Here is a 15,110-nt window from a genome sequence, read left to right as displayed (position 1 = left end):
TCACAGGGTGTCTGACAGGAAAGTCGCCATTAATAGGAGTTACTGAGCACTGCAATTAGCCAGAAACCTCTCCCAACCTCTTCTAAAATCGTTGGAAGATGAATTCCACTCCAGTTCTCTCATGGATAAAGTGGCAGTTATCCAGGGACTTAAAAGGCCAGGAAAGTTTGGAGAGGCAGAGCTGATAAGTGCAGAAGGAGCTGTCTTCTCGGAGCCTGTCTCCTAGGTTGACAGAAGGAGCAAGCTGGGCCGCCAGGGCCCAGGGAATGAGATCTTCCAGTAAGGCCGGGTGGATGGCTGTGAGCCGCTGGGCGTCGCGAGGGTGGCTGGGCTGTCATGTGCCACCTGTTCAGTCTCATCCTCTGAGCAGCTACTGTGAACCAGGCGGCCTGCGAGGAGGCAGAGGTTTGTGTCCAGTTTAGCAGAGGAGCTCATGATCTAAATCATTGCTCATGCTCAGAGAGGTGCCTGCTCCTACAGCACCATTGACTGAATACTCCGCACACTCAGATAATAATGCTAACTATATCAAGCCCCTTTCCTTCTTCTGCTCCCAACCACCCCCTTCCCCGCCACTCTTCCTCCCCCATCCCCTCCCTTTATCTTTACTGTATGGCAGGCCCTTGCTAGACATCGCCTGGTTCAAATCTCAGAAGATCCATATAATGATGCTATCACCATCATTTTTTACACAGAACCAGCCTACTGAACAGTCTCAAGTGGTTGGGTGTAAGGATGATGGTCCATTTTTCTTCAGCCTGTGCTATGTTGAACATGCCTTCTCTGTTGGGCAGAAGGCTCTTGAATGACATCATGAGCACTTCTGTAACTTCCTATTCACCCATGTCAAGCTTCCTAAAGCTTCCTATTCTGTAGCTTCCTATACTGTCCCATGTCAAGCTCTTACGTTGTATGCTCCCAGCCCATGAATACCCATAAACCCATGATTCTATAATGAGATGCTTTATATTTAATACTATCGTAGATGGGAGTTATTGCCACACCATGCAATATGATGTCAATGAGTTGACTCTTAGGATTACTTTGCAAACACAGTGTTGAGGGTTTCACACAGGCTGGTCAAATGAGGGATGTACCGTAAGGTGGGGGGTTGGGGCATTGGCTGTTAACTGCGAGATGTAACTAGTAGCTTCTTGCACTCTGTCTTGTACTGTTGTGACTAAGCTCATAAAGGAGCTTTGCTCCTTTCTTTGCACTTGGAGATACTTAGAAATATTCAAATCCTTTTCTCTGTGAGATGGATGTTTTTGCAAGATGAGGGCTCAGTTTACTTGGCACCATTGCTTTTCTTGATAGCTTGAGCATGAAAACAAGTCATTTAGGCAGGGGAGAAGAAGGATCAGGTCTCAGAAATTCAAATTAGTGATAATCCTCAGTAGATTGCTTAAATGGGGCCTCAAACATTTTTTTTTTTTTTTTTTTTTGGACTTCTCTGTTTGTTTTGTGAGTCTGATGGCCTTCTGGCTTTAATCAAAGTCTTGTCCGTTATGATGAGAAAATAAATGTCAGAAAAATTTAAATCTACTTAAATGCAAGAGGATTATAACCCTTCTTTGGTTTCAGAAAAATTGGTTTTTCAAAAAAGTTTTTAGGCCAACTGCATTTTTAGGAAAATTAAAAACTAAATTGCATCAAAAATACTAAGCAAAATAGCATGTATTGAAACATAAACTTCTATTTAATTCTGAAGTCAATATTCTAAAATTTCACAAGATATCAATTTTGCGTACATTCATGTGTGTTTAAATATATTTTGAAGACTGATATTCTGAAGCCTTAAAAGTCTACAATAGCCTTTAAAACATTTATTTAAATTACATTTAAACATTATTTGCTTTTAGGAATAAACATCATTTTTATGCCTAGAAAATACTTACTATGAAATTTTATCAAGAATCAGACTCGAGCTAATTATTGACATCAAAAGCCAATATAAATTACTAACTAAAATTCAAGAAGTGGGGTTCCTGCGTAGCTCAGTCAGATAAGTGTCAGACTTCAGCTCAGGTCATGATCTCTTGACTCTTTGGTTAGAGTCCTGCAGTGGATTCTTTACTGTCAATGCAGACAGATTCTCTGGGCACCCTGCTCCATCCCTTCCCCACTTGTGTTCTCTGTCTCTCTCAAAAATAAATAAAAACATTTAAAAAAATTGTCAAGAAGAAACAATTCAGAGAATAAAATAATTATATTCCAGTTAGGAACATGCAATGCCAGATAACAATTGCAAGAACAAGAATCAGTATAGCTTCTTTATTTGTAGAAAAGATTGGGAAAAGCAAGATAAATAAAAAATTTTGCAGGCATTCCCAAAATGAAACTCATCAATAGTGATTAATGAGTGACTAAGTAATAACCAACTTAACTGAGAGGATTTGCCAGGATGGTCAGGGGGAGGTATTATTTGGTCCAGCCCCTATGCGCACTCAAATAGTAGTTACTGACTGCAGAAATTTATAGAAAGAACTATACATAATCGTTTACAAATATCACTTCAAGTGTTGAAAGTATTTGCATGGTTTTAAACATGGTCTTCAATTTGTAAACAGTCTACAATTTTTTCCATATAAGGCCACCCAGAGTAAGTGTGAGCTGTGGTTTCCCAGTTGGGAAGGTCTGTGCTGTTGACGACCACTGCTATTTTCCACGGAGGGGAACATCAACCCTCCTCTGGCTTGTTAGAGCTTTCAAGGCCTCTATGTCTTTGATGCTGAGCCTCTGGCCAATGTCATTTTGTGAACCAGACCATGAGAGCTTCTTGGAATGTGTGTGGGAGCTACGGAAATATGATAGGTCTTAATTCAGCAGCGTGATTGCCGTTACTTTGTGTGTGTTGGGAGAGTTTGTGTGAAAAATATATTCTCTTAGCAGTTGGCACTTAAATTCTTCTTAGGGAGTAAACTGTCTTTGTTTATAATAACACTTTACTAAGACATTTGGGATAGCAGGTGAGAAAGAGCCTGAGGTCAATAACATAGAGCCAAAGCAATAAAACAGACAAAGTGCTCAGAACAAGAAAATAAAAATTGTTCTGCTTTCAGAGGAACAGAGTGAGACTGGGTTCCATAGGGATGAATTGGCCAGTGGAAATACCCAATACACAGGTGGCCTGGCGCTTAAATAGATTGAGAGTAGGGATACCTGATTTTTAAATGTGTTGCTTATATTTCTGTTTATATTCTTTGCATCCCTTTCAAATCTGTAGTAAAGTCAAAATCCCTCTCCCTTATTTCCTTGAGAAATTGGAAAATGGAAGGAAGAATTGAGTTCCACATCTAGGTCCACAAGGGCAGACCCAAAATGGCAAGACAATGCATCAACTGAGCAGGCCAAAGTTAGGGTCAGAAGATCTGAGACCAAACGCTCCTCCAGGAGTCTGCAGAAATTATGGAAGATGGGTTTGGACTTGCACAAGGTTTAGATTTGAAATTTTGATTCAATCTTATATAGATTTCGGTACGCATGGAGATATCACCTTACATCTCGGTTACAAAGAACAAGGAAAGCAGTCCCTAAACGGATAATGAAACTGCAGTTATCCATTTACCAAAGAGATGCCCTTTTGACATTAACTTTGAACACTGCTCAGACTACCTTCCCTAATGTCTTTAAATCTTGCCAGTGGAGAAACAGACCTAGACAGATAAAATTCCTAGCCAGGTACCCTGAGTTAGAAATAAGAAAAATGTGTGCTTGAAAAAAATTTTGTGGTATGAAAACTGTAAAATATTGCCTTGAGAGGAGAATTGCCAGCATCCCAAAATGTATCTGTCTGAGAAAGGAGAGATTTCGTTCATTGACAGAATGATTTGTTCTGCTTAAGGTGGCACGATGAAACTTACTTCCTGGCCTTACACACCCTTCTGGAAGATCCAAGTCTTTTTGCTGAATTGCATTTTCTTGGGACTCTTAACATCTCATTATAGGTGAGAAAGCCTATAAGAGCTTTGCCCATTTATTCTTGGTCTTAGGGGATCCATATGTGTAACCAGAACCAAAGGTGGACTTTGAAGAAACCTTTCAGGCTCATGATTAATTTTTGTTAATACGCTTCTTTCAGATTGACTTTTTTGGAACAAAAAATACACAGTAAAGACAACATCACATTCTGATGAGCAACTTATTCTTTAGAGACGCTAAAAATATGGTTCATTGATTTGAGAAAAGGCTATCTGTCAGATTCGAAACCTGAACAGAACCCATTCCTTAGGAAAATGTCAGTTTTTAGGTTGTCTGTGGTTACTTAGGAATCATTTTTCTGATTTTTACCCAAACTATGGAAGATAAATCTGAAGATATGCAACTGGTTATTTTTCTACTTAACTTTTTTCATTGATCTCTGCCTCTTTTTTCTTCTGGACACTTCTCAAGTGGATGCTGCTCTTTTCATGATCCTGGGTTTTTACCCCCTTTCTACCTTGACCCCCAATGGTTTCTTATGCATTTCCCATCTTGTTTTGTTCTCTTTGTGTCTTTCATTTCTCTCTTACCTTATCATGCTCAGGAATGGCATCCTAATTTCTGGAAGGACAAGTCTACCTGAGAGGAACTTCTTCAATTCTTCTTTACTTCAGATATAGCCACCTTGGCCAGTATTTTCTGCTTCCTTTTCCTTCTCAGAGAAAGAATTTCTCCCTTTCCTCTCAGGTTAACTCCTCCATCTATAATCTTTTTTTCCTCCTTATTTGTTGTGGCCACTTTTCTGTTATTGATCCTACTACATCGGATTCTTTTGTACACTAAAGTTGTTCTCATAGACCTCTTATCTTCAACCATCTGGGTGGGTGACCTCCAGTCCTCCTTCATGTAAGCTTTAGATCTACATGTGTACTCTCTCTTCCAGGGATAGCCAGCTCTAGAGGGAGAGACAGCCAGCAAGGTCAATCTGTCACAAACCCAAGTCATCATGTCTCTCTTCATTTTCTTGCCTTAACTGTCTCCTTTTTCTCCTCTTAGAATTTCTACCTTGATTGGTAGCATTGCCATCATCCTTGCAATCCAAGCAAGAAACTTTCCCTCCCTTATTCTTACCATCCCTATCATACAGAACCCCAATTCACCATAAAATTCTTTTGACTTTTTGTTTATAATATTTTTCTGTTCGGTGTTCTTTTTTCATCCCATTGCCCTATCTTCAGCTTACATTTTGTCTTGCCTGGAAAATCGCCCAGCTCTGGCCTCTACCTCTATGGTGTTGTGCTGGAAACATGAAATTTGGTGACCCAGTGCAAGCCTGAGGAACTTAAGAAGTACTCTGGCTGTGAAACACACCAACAGTGAGAGGGTTCTTGATCACTCCGTGTCCATTTAGCTCTGGGTTCTCTAGGAAGAAAATAGGCCCAGGGTCCCAAAGCTAGGACTGTTTGAGTTCCCAGTCAACTATTTCACTTAAGGAAGGGCTAGATAACTCTAAATCCAGACTACAACGGGGCACCAAAACTGCAGTAAAAGATTCTTTTGAAAGATTTGATCTTGCAATAGAAGTATCAAGTAGGCATTCTGGGTTGGATTTCACCCTTGGGTTTTCTTACCCTTATTTACAGTTTAGTATAATTATATTTTGAATGACATTTAAGGCAGGGACATATATTTTGAAAGATAATCCGATGGGAAACATACTCTTCTCATTATTTAGGGTCTCTGAAGGTCTTAAGCTGACTCTGCCTTGAGGACATGCTCAGGTTGCCATAGTGACTAGTTGGGAAGGGTCCCATGATGTCATCAGCCCTTAGATGTTCCCAATACTGGGGCTCTAGTGTTGAACCCAGGCCCTCCAGCTAGACTCCACCTTCTTACTCCTGGGAAATTTCCTATTAGGTTGTCTTATTTACTAGTTTACAATTTTTTTAATGTTTATTTTTGAGAAAGAGAGAGAGACAGAAGAGGGTGAGTGGGGGAGAGGTAGAGGGAGATGGAGACACAGAATCCAAAGCAGGCTCCAGGCCCTGAGTTGTCAGCACAGAGCCCAAAGCAGGGCTGGAGCTAGCTCAAGAGCCATGAGATCATGACCTGAGCCCATGTTGGACGCTTAACCTACTGAGCCACCCAGGCACCCCTCTCTTATTTTCTTACTATTTGGTCTCAGTCTAAATAGACTGAGCTTAAAGCTTTGATCCTAAAAGACGGGTGTCTGCCCTATCCAGTAGAAGAGTCCTTAGACTCTGAATAAACTTTAAGTTTCAAACTGGTTAATTGGGAGGGACACAGCCATTTTGATTGCCAGTAAGATTTGAGTTCAAGACCACTGCAACACCCAATAACATTCCTGAACTTTTCCCCTAGAACTGCTGAAAGGGAGTTGCTTCAAAATTTATTCATAATGGGCCATTTCTGGTGAGCTTCCTGAAACAAAGATAGTGTGATCCAAAATGACTCCCTCTTCTCATCACCTAGAGCAGAACCTGTTGCACATCTCAGGAGAAGGAGGAACGTTAACTTATCTGTGACCTCGCACCTTTTTTTTCTTGAGAAAATGGACATTTGTGTTGTTGAGTCTGTGATTTTCCATCTGGCTTTGACTTTTGTCTGCTGACTTCTTTGACTCCACCCTTGACTGGAAGGACTGCCTCAGGGGACATGCATATCAGAATTATGTTAACGAGGCTGTTGAGTGCCAGTATGCCTGCTGGGGACAGCACACTCTAAAAATCCTCCTGGGCAAATTGTCAAAACCCAGTTCCCATTCAGTCCTTTGAGAATGTGAAGATAAAACCAAAACCACCTTGGTCAATTGCATTAAACACATTTTCACATGACTCAGAAAAAACATTTGGCCAACAACAACAACAACAACAAAACCAGACCACATTTGGTTTATTTAAAAATTCCATTGTCTTATCATTGTGTGAGGATTCGAAACTGGCAGCTACATGAATGCCTTAGATGTTTTTGGTATGTCTTTGAAAGAGGCTCAAAGTGTTAAAAATAAGCCAAGTCCTTGAAGTTGGCTAAAAATTTTTTTAGTGTATATTTTTTTTTCCTTTTTTCATTATTACTTTTTTAAATTGGCAAGAATTTCCCCCCAGTTTTATTGAGAAATAACTGACATACATCGCTGTATAAGTTTAAGATATATGGCATGATGGTTTGATTTACATATGTTGTGAGATGATATCATGATAGGTTCAGTCAACAGTCATCTCCTATCGATACAATAAAAAGAAAAGAAGGAAACAAAAAAAGGAAAAAAGTTTTCCCCTTATGATGAGAACTCCTGGCATTTACTCTATTAACTTTCCTAGTACCATACAGCAGTGTTAGCTATAGTCATCATGTTGTACATTATATATCTTGAACCTATTTACTTGTAACTGGAGGTTTTGTACTTTTTGAGCACTTTCCTCCAATTTTCCCTCCTCCCACCCTATGCATCCAGTAGCTAAAAGTCTGATCTCTTTCTATGAGGTGTTTTTATTTTTTTTTTTTTGAGAGTCCACTTGTAAGTGATATTTCACTTAGCATAATGCCTTCAAGACCCAACCAATTGTTGCAAATGTAGGATATCTTCATTTTTTTTCAACGGCTGATTAATATTCTGTTGCATATATATGCCACGACTTCTTTACCCATTAACTCACTGGTGGACGTTGAGGTTGTTTTCATGCCTTGGCTGCTGCAGATAATGCTGTTATGAACATGGGGGTGCAGATATCTTTTTGAGTTAGTGTTTTTGTTTCCTGTGTATATATTCCCAGGCGGAGTTGCTGGATCATATGATAGTTCTATTTTAAAATTTGGGGGGATCCTTAGTACTGTTTTCCACAGTAGCTCTAGCAATTTACAATCCCACAGACAGTGCACAAGCTTTCCCTTTTCTTCACATCTATGCCAGCATTTGTTATTTCTTGTCTTTTGATGATCCACGGCCATTTCTAACAGGAGTGAGATTATATCTCATTGTGGTTTTAATTTGCATTTCCCTAATGACTCATGATGTTAAATATCTTTCCATATACCTTTTGGTCTTTTGTATATCTTTTTGGAGAAATGTCTTTTAGGTCCTTTGTTCATTTAAAAAATGGGATTATTTGTTTTGCTATTGAGTTGTATGAGTTCTTTATATATTTTGGGGATTAACCTGTAATCAGATATATGGTTTGCAAATATTTTTTTCCTATTCCATAGATTGTTTTTTCACTTTGTTGATAGTTTCTTTTGCTGGGCAGAAGCTTTTTAGTTTGGTGTAGTCCCAATTGTGTGTGTGTGTGTGTGTGTGTGTGTGTGTGTGTGTTTAATTTTGTTGCTTGTGCTTTATGTATCATATCCAAAAATCCATTAATGAGACCTATGTCAAAGAGGTTTATTCTTATGTTTTCTTCTAGGAGTTTCATGGTTTCAGGTCTTACACTTAAGTCTTTAATCCATTTTGAGCTCATATTTGTGAGTGGTATAAGACAAGGGGTCCATTTTCCTTTTTTATATGTGAATATCCAATTATCTCAGGACTAATTACTGAAGAGGCTGTCTTTTCTCCATTGCATATTCTTGGCTCCCTTGTTAAATATTAGTTTAACGCATATGCTTGGGTTATTTCTGGACTCTTGATTTTGCTCCATTGGCCTAGTTGTTTTCATGCCACTATCATACCTTTTTAATGGCCATAACTTTACAGTGTAGCTTGAAATTAGGAAGTGTGATGTCTCCTGCTTTGTTTTTCTTCCTCAGGATTTCTTTGGCTACTTGGGATCTTCTGTGGTTCCGTATAAATTTTAGGAGTGTTTGTTCTACTTGTGTAAAAAGTGCCATTGGAATCTTGATATGGATTGCAGTGAATCTGTAGATAGATGGCTTTTGGTAGTATTGGCATTTTAACAATATTAATTCTTTCACTATGTGAACACAAGATACTTTTCCATTTATTTGTGTCTTCTTCAATTTCTTTCCTCAATGTCTCGTAGTTGTAGTTTTCATAGTAGAGATCTTTCACCTTCTTAGTTAAATTTATTCCTGAGTATTTTATTGTTTTGGATGCTGTTGTAAATGGGATCAATTTCTTTATTTCTTTTTCAGAAAATTCATTGTGTATAGAAATGCTATTGATTTTTGTACATTAATTTTATACCCTGCCAGTTTATTGAATTCATTGATTAGATTTAACAACATCTTGATTGAGTCTTTAGGTTTTTCTATATATAAAATCAGGTCATCTGCAGATAGAAATAATTCTATCCATCATTGAGACTAGGGTATTAAATACGACATTGTTGTGTTATTGTTTATTTCTTCTTTTAGCTTTGTAAGTTTTTGCTTTATATATTCAGGTGCTCCAATGTCAAGTGGATGAATATTTATAATTTTTATATCTTATTGATATACTGAGCTCTTTAATCATTATATAATGACTTTCTTTGTCTCTTCTGACCATTTTAAGTTTAAAGTCTATTTTGTCTGATATAAATATAGATATTATGCTTTTGTTGTTGTTGTTGTTGTTGCCATTTGCTTGAAGTGTCTTTTTCCATCCCTTCAGTTTCAGACTATATGTGTCTTTATGGAAGGCTAAATGAGTCTCTTATAGGTAGCATATTGCTGGATCTGTTTTTTATCCATTCAGCCATTCTGTGTCTTTTAATTGGAGAATTTAAGCCATTAATGTTTAAAGTAATTATTGATAAGTAAAGACTTACTGTTGTGATTTTGTTAATTATTTTCTGTTTTCTTTTCTTTTTTTTAAACATTTATTCATTTTTGAGAGATGGAAACAGAGTGCAAGTGGGGGACGGGCAGAGAGAGAGGGAGACAGAATCTGAAGTAGGCTAGAGGCTGCAGGCTCTGAGCTGTCAACACAGAGCCCAATACAGGGCTCGAACCCATGAACTGTGAGGTCATGACTTGAGCCAAAGTCAGACACTTAACCGACTGAGTCACCCAAGCACCCCTGTTTTCTAGTTGTTTTGTATATCCATTGTTCCTTGTTTCTTATCCTTCGGTATTTTTTGTGTTTTGATATCTTGGAATCAGCATACTTTGACTTCTTTATTGTGTTCTTTCGTGTAATTACCACAGGCTTTTCTTTTGTGGTTAACATAAAGCTTATGTAAATATCTTCAACTTATGACACCTTATTTTAAACCGATAACAACTTCAATAGAATTTTAAATTTACACTTTCACTTCTCCTTTCCCTCATATTTTAGATTATTGCTGTTACAACTTACATTTTTTTACCATTGTGTAACTAATAATAGATTATATAGTTATGGTTATTTTTATTATGTTCATTTTTTTTAAAACTTTCAAACTAGCATTGTTAAGTGAATTATGTGCCACTATCATCATATGGCAGAATCTAACTCTAACTCTGGTAAATTTACAGTTACCACTGAGATTTATTCTACCTGTATGTTTTTATGATGTAAACTAACATTCTCTCACTTCCACACAAAAAACTCCCTTTAGTATTTCTTGTAAGGCAAGTCTGGTGGTAATGAACTCCCTCAGCTTTGGTTTGTTCCGATAAAGACAAGTCTTTATCTCTCCATTGCTTCTGAAAGGCAACTCCACTGGGTATAGAATTTTTGGTTGAGTGTTATTTTCTTTCGATACTTTGAAAGTACAGCTGGTACTGACTGGTCTCGATGTAAGTAGCTCTGCTTGCCTACATCTCGGCTTGAGTACTACTGACATTATAGCTTCCAGGAGGTATCATCAGCCTTCCTGATCGGATGGATTTGGAAGGCACTCTGTACAGTGGGTGGAGCTGTGATTCAGCCCCTTGCTTGGAAAAAGGGGGCTCTACGGTTAGCAAAACTCATTTGAGTATTAAAATCAGGCAAATCTGCATTCTGCCATGTTCTCTGGTCAAAGAAGGCCCCGATTTTGTTCTGCAGATGAGCAAATCTGCTGTTTGGGATTGCTACTTGGATACTGCAGGTATTATTCTGCCAAGATCCATGTGCTGGTTCTTGCAAGCCCCTCTCCCCTTCTCCATCACACCCCGATTCTTAGTGGTTGAGCCCTGAAGATTCCCTGTGGTGCAAGATCAGAGTAGGGGCTCCTGGAAAATGCCCCACAATGCTGGGCGGGGCCGAGGGGCTTGTTGTTTCCCTGGGTTCTGTTTTTCACTGGAGAAATCAGAGTTGCAGGTAGACCTCTCCTTGTGGAGCAGCTCTGGCGTGGGGGAGGGGCAGTACACTCAGTGTGGCCGCTTCTCTTACTTTTCCCATGCAGTTTGTCTTGGCCTCTTCAACCTCAACCCTGTGTTCTAGGATTTTCTCAGTGTTCTTGAGTAGTTATTAGTTTTCTCGTTATGGGGAACAAAGTCAGGAACAACTTCTGTGGCCAACTTGGTGACGTCATTCTCAAACTAAAATATAAATCTTTATGATATTTATTTTCTATATTTGATTTCCTTCCCTGAAACTCTACTGGATTATATAAAGAAATGGAAAAAAAAAATACTGTGAAGCAATATTGGCCTGAATTTTTCAGACTTTCTGTAAGCAAGAGTGTCAGAGAGATTGGCAGGAATTTTGCTTCCATAAAAAATATAGGCTGGGCTCCTATGTTTATAGTTATCAGGGGAACTATTTTTTAGATCAAATTTGGAACATTCTTTTCAAGAGAGAAGTTAAAGTAGCTAACTGTGGCCCAAAATATCTCAGTAGAATATTTTTCAAATAAATTATATTCTTTTCCAAGGTTTTAATAGAAGAAATTGTCCAGATCATCATGATGTGTTATATGCTAACTATATAAAATAAAACTTTTAAATTAACATAAAGTGAAACAATATGAAAAATGAAATATTCATGAAATAATATGATTGAATTAGAAATGTTTTAAAAGCAATTATTATTTTAATAAGGAAATGCTGGAATTCTTGACATACTTTGATTTCTCATAATAATTCTGATATAAAGTATTATTTTGATTTTACTGATGAGAAAACTGAGGGTCTGAGAGCTTAAAAGAGTAAAAAATAAATAGGTCCTTGAGTACAGATCTGAATCTGCATCTTAGATTACAAAGCCCATGCCTTATTTCCTTCCTCAATGTAGCTTTATTATTCTCAGCTTCTTACACTAAATGGAGAAAAAGTATCAAAAGTAACATCTTCTGGGTCTCCTTTCTTAAAAGAATTAATAACAAAGTATGATTAGAACTTAGATTATCACTTTAAAAACTCTTAGAAATATTTGAAAACTTTTTCCTTGAAATCTTGTCTATTTGCTCATTTGCCCACTAAGCCCTTCTTCATGAATACTAGAATACTAAGAATACATGAATACTAAGCCCTTCTGCATGAATACTAGATAAGGTATTATATAACTTGGCGATTTCATGCTTTAACTCTGGGTTTAACAAAGTATTTACATATTTGTGAGTATACCTTTGTAGTTTTGAAAGCTTTATAAATAGTTTCCTTTTAAATTTAGTTCTCTAAAATTCTTCGTACATGGATAGAACAAAGTTAAAGACTTTTTTTTTTCTCTAGTGCAGAGAAAAGTTTGAAGATAAATAATGAACTGGAAATGAAAATTCGAGCATTCATACGGATTCCAATAATAGTCCTGTTCCATAATAGCAAACATCTGATAGGAAAGACTAAAAAGCGCTGTTACTTTATAGACAATAAATGTCAGAAATCTCGACGTTGAATATCGTTTCCTCTTTGTTGGTGCTTTAAAAATGTACAAGATTTGGTTTCTAATAGCAGCCATTACTTTTATTGAGACTTTGCTAGGCTCTAGGCTGTCTGCTTGGCTTAATTCACATGTTCTTCTTTAAGCTGTGGAATCACACTGCGTGGGAGGTGTCACAAACCACCAAGCTACAGATGGGGAGAGCATTTGCTTAAAGGTGCACGACAGGTGCATGGCAGAAGGTTGCATCCGAAGAGCTTCAAAGAAGGCGAAGAGTCCCTGAAAGAGGCATAATCAGGTTAGGTTCTGGGAAAACTGAGGCAAGAAGTTAAATTCTGTCACTAAGCACTAAATTGTATGCCTGAAACTAATATTATATTGTATACGTTAACTACCTGGAATTTAAATAAAAACTTAAGTGTAATTACCTGGGTGTAATTACTTGGTGATGTTTGCCTTTTAGCTAAATGCTGTTTCCTTTAGAGTTTTGGTTGTCAAACTGCTCTCTACAAGTCAAATTCTGTGGGTTGCCTCTAGGAGACTCTGGAAAGAAGTGAGAGCCGTGGTTGATCTGAGGGGCTTTGCAGGCACAGGGGCTTAAGTGGGATTAAATGGAGAAAGCCCCTACTCCACTGCCTGACCACAGTCAATGCCTGTAGTTGAATCAAGCTATTTCACCACCCTTGGCAGTCTCTCCAATGACTTGGAGCGGTAGGGCACACAGCAATGAGAAAGAGCATGTAAGAGCAGGGATTCATCTCTGTTTTCCTGCATTCCTGACACAGGAGCCTTGGGGACAAAATAGTAGCTAAAACTTATTAGTTTAATGCCTATTAGTGGCTTATAATGTTCTTTTTTTAATATTTTTTTTAAAGTTTATTCATTTAATATTTCTGAGAGAAAGAGAGAGAGAGAGAGAGAGAGATCATGAGTGAGGAAGGGGCAGGAGAGAAGGAAACAGAGAATCCAAAGTAGGCTCCAGAGTCTGAGCTGTCAGCGCAGAGCCCGATGCGGGGCTCAAACTCATGAACCCTGAGATCAGGACCTGAGCAGAAGTCAGACCCTTGACCTACTGAGCTGCGCAGGTGCCCTATAATGTTCTTCTTATTGTCTATTCTGGGCCACTGACCTTGAAATTGAGGAATTTTTTCTCCCCTATATTTCTGTTTAACACTTCAAGGGGCAATTTTATCATTTTTCTCAAGAACTGCTTGATGTTGAAGGCCTTCATTTCCTTGCCCAGTTTCTGCTACTCCGAAAAAACAGTTACATAAATACAAGGGACAGCACTTAGATTTAGTTGGCCTTATACCAGTGAAAACATTGAAATACTTCCATACTCGCTGGTACTCTTTGACCATTTCCCTCCATCCCACCACCCAATGGCTACCTGCCTTAAGTAGCCATTGGGTGGTGGGATGGAGGGAAATGGTCGAAGAGTGCCACCTAGTATAGAACACCTCATTATCCAGCAACTGAAGGGTTAACACCTGGTCAGGGCCTGATTTAGGTTTCATGGGATTTGAAGCTTCTTGATTTTGGGTCCCCACTTAAAGAAGAAGAGCACAATACTAGGTACAAACACAAACAGATATACAGAAGAAGAAAATAAATCACAACAAATTATAAATTTTGAATGCCTGCTAAATAACACAAATATCCCCAAACTTCAGAAACATAATAATATCTTTTATTAATTAATCATACTTCACAATGCCATAAAACTTTTCTTTCTACATACTTTTTCTTTGATATCTTTCTATGGCAACAATTTTATAATATAATACATAGAAATAATAGAAAGAAAATTTAGTCTTTCTACTTACATGGTTAACCAGATTTTATTTTTATTTCTAATGGTTTTCATTAATTTTGCTGGACATTATTGAAAACTGAATCTTCTATTTACAGTTTTGCACATCTGATGATTATAAGAATTTTCTAAAGATTAGCTTCTGGCACCACAGTTCAAGCCTTGCTTCCTTTTTACCCAGTTACTTACCAGTGCTGGTGGCTTGGGACACATTTGTGTTATCCTATGACCTGACACGTTGCATATTATTATCATGCTTCTTGGTGTATTAACTGGCAGAGTACATATTCAGAATAATCCTGGTCTTGACGCTGAAAGCACGATCCATGCTGTAGTCTTAATATTGTGTCCTCCCCAAATTCATATGTTGAAATTTTAACCCCCAAAGGTGATGATGATATAGGTGGGGTCTTACAGGGTAGTTAGGTCATGATCATGGAGTCCTCTTGAAAGGGGTTAGTCGTTCTTATAAAAGAGATCCCACGCAGCTGTCTAGCCCCTTCCACCATGTGAGGACACAGGAAGAAGGTTCTGGCTATGAACTGGAAAGTGGGACTCCACCAGAAAATGACCACTCTGGTTCCTTTGTCTTGGACTCCCAGGCTCCAGAACTGTGAGAAAGGAATTTTCTTCATTTATAAGCTACCCAGTCTATGAAATTTTGTTATAGCAGCCCAAGTGGACTAAAACAAT

The sequence above is a fragment of the Panthera pardus genome, unplaced genomic scaffold (genome assembly GCF_024362965.1).
Source record: "Panthera pardus isolate Hobbes unplaced genomic scaffold, ASM2436296v1 HiC_scaffold_10, whole genome shotgun sequence".
Lineage (NCBI taxonomy): Eukaryota > Metazoa > Chordata > Mammalia > Carnivora > Felidae > Panthera > Panthera pardus.
This window is presented reverse-complemented; position numbering follows the sequence as displayed.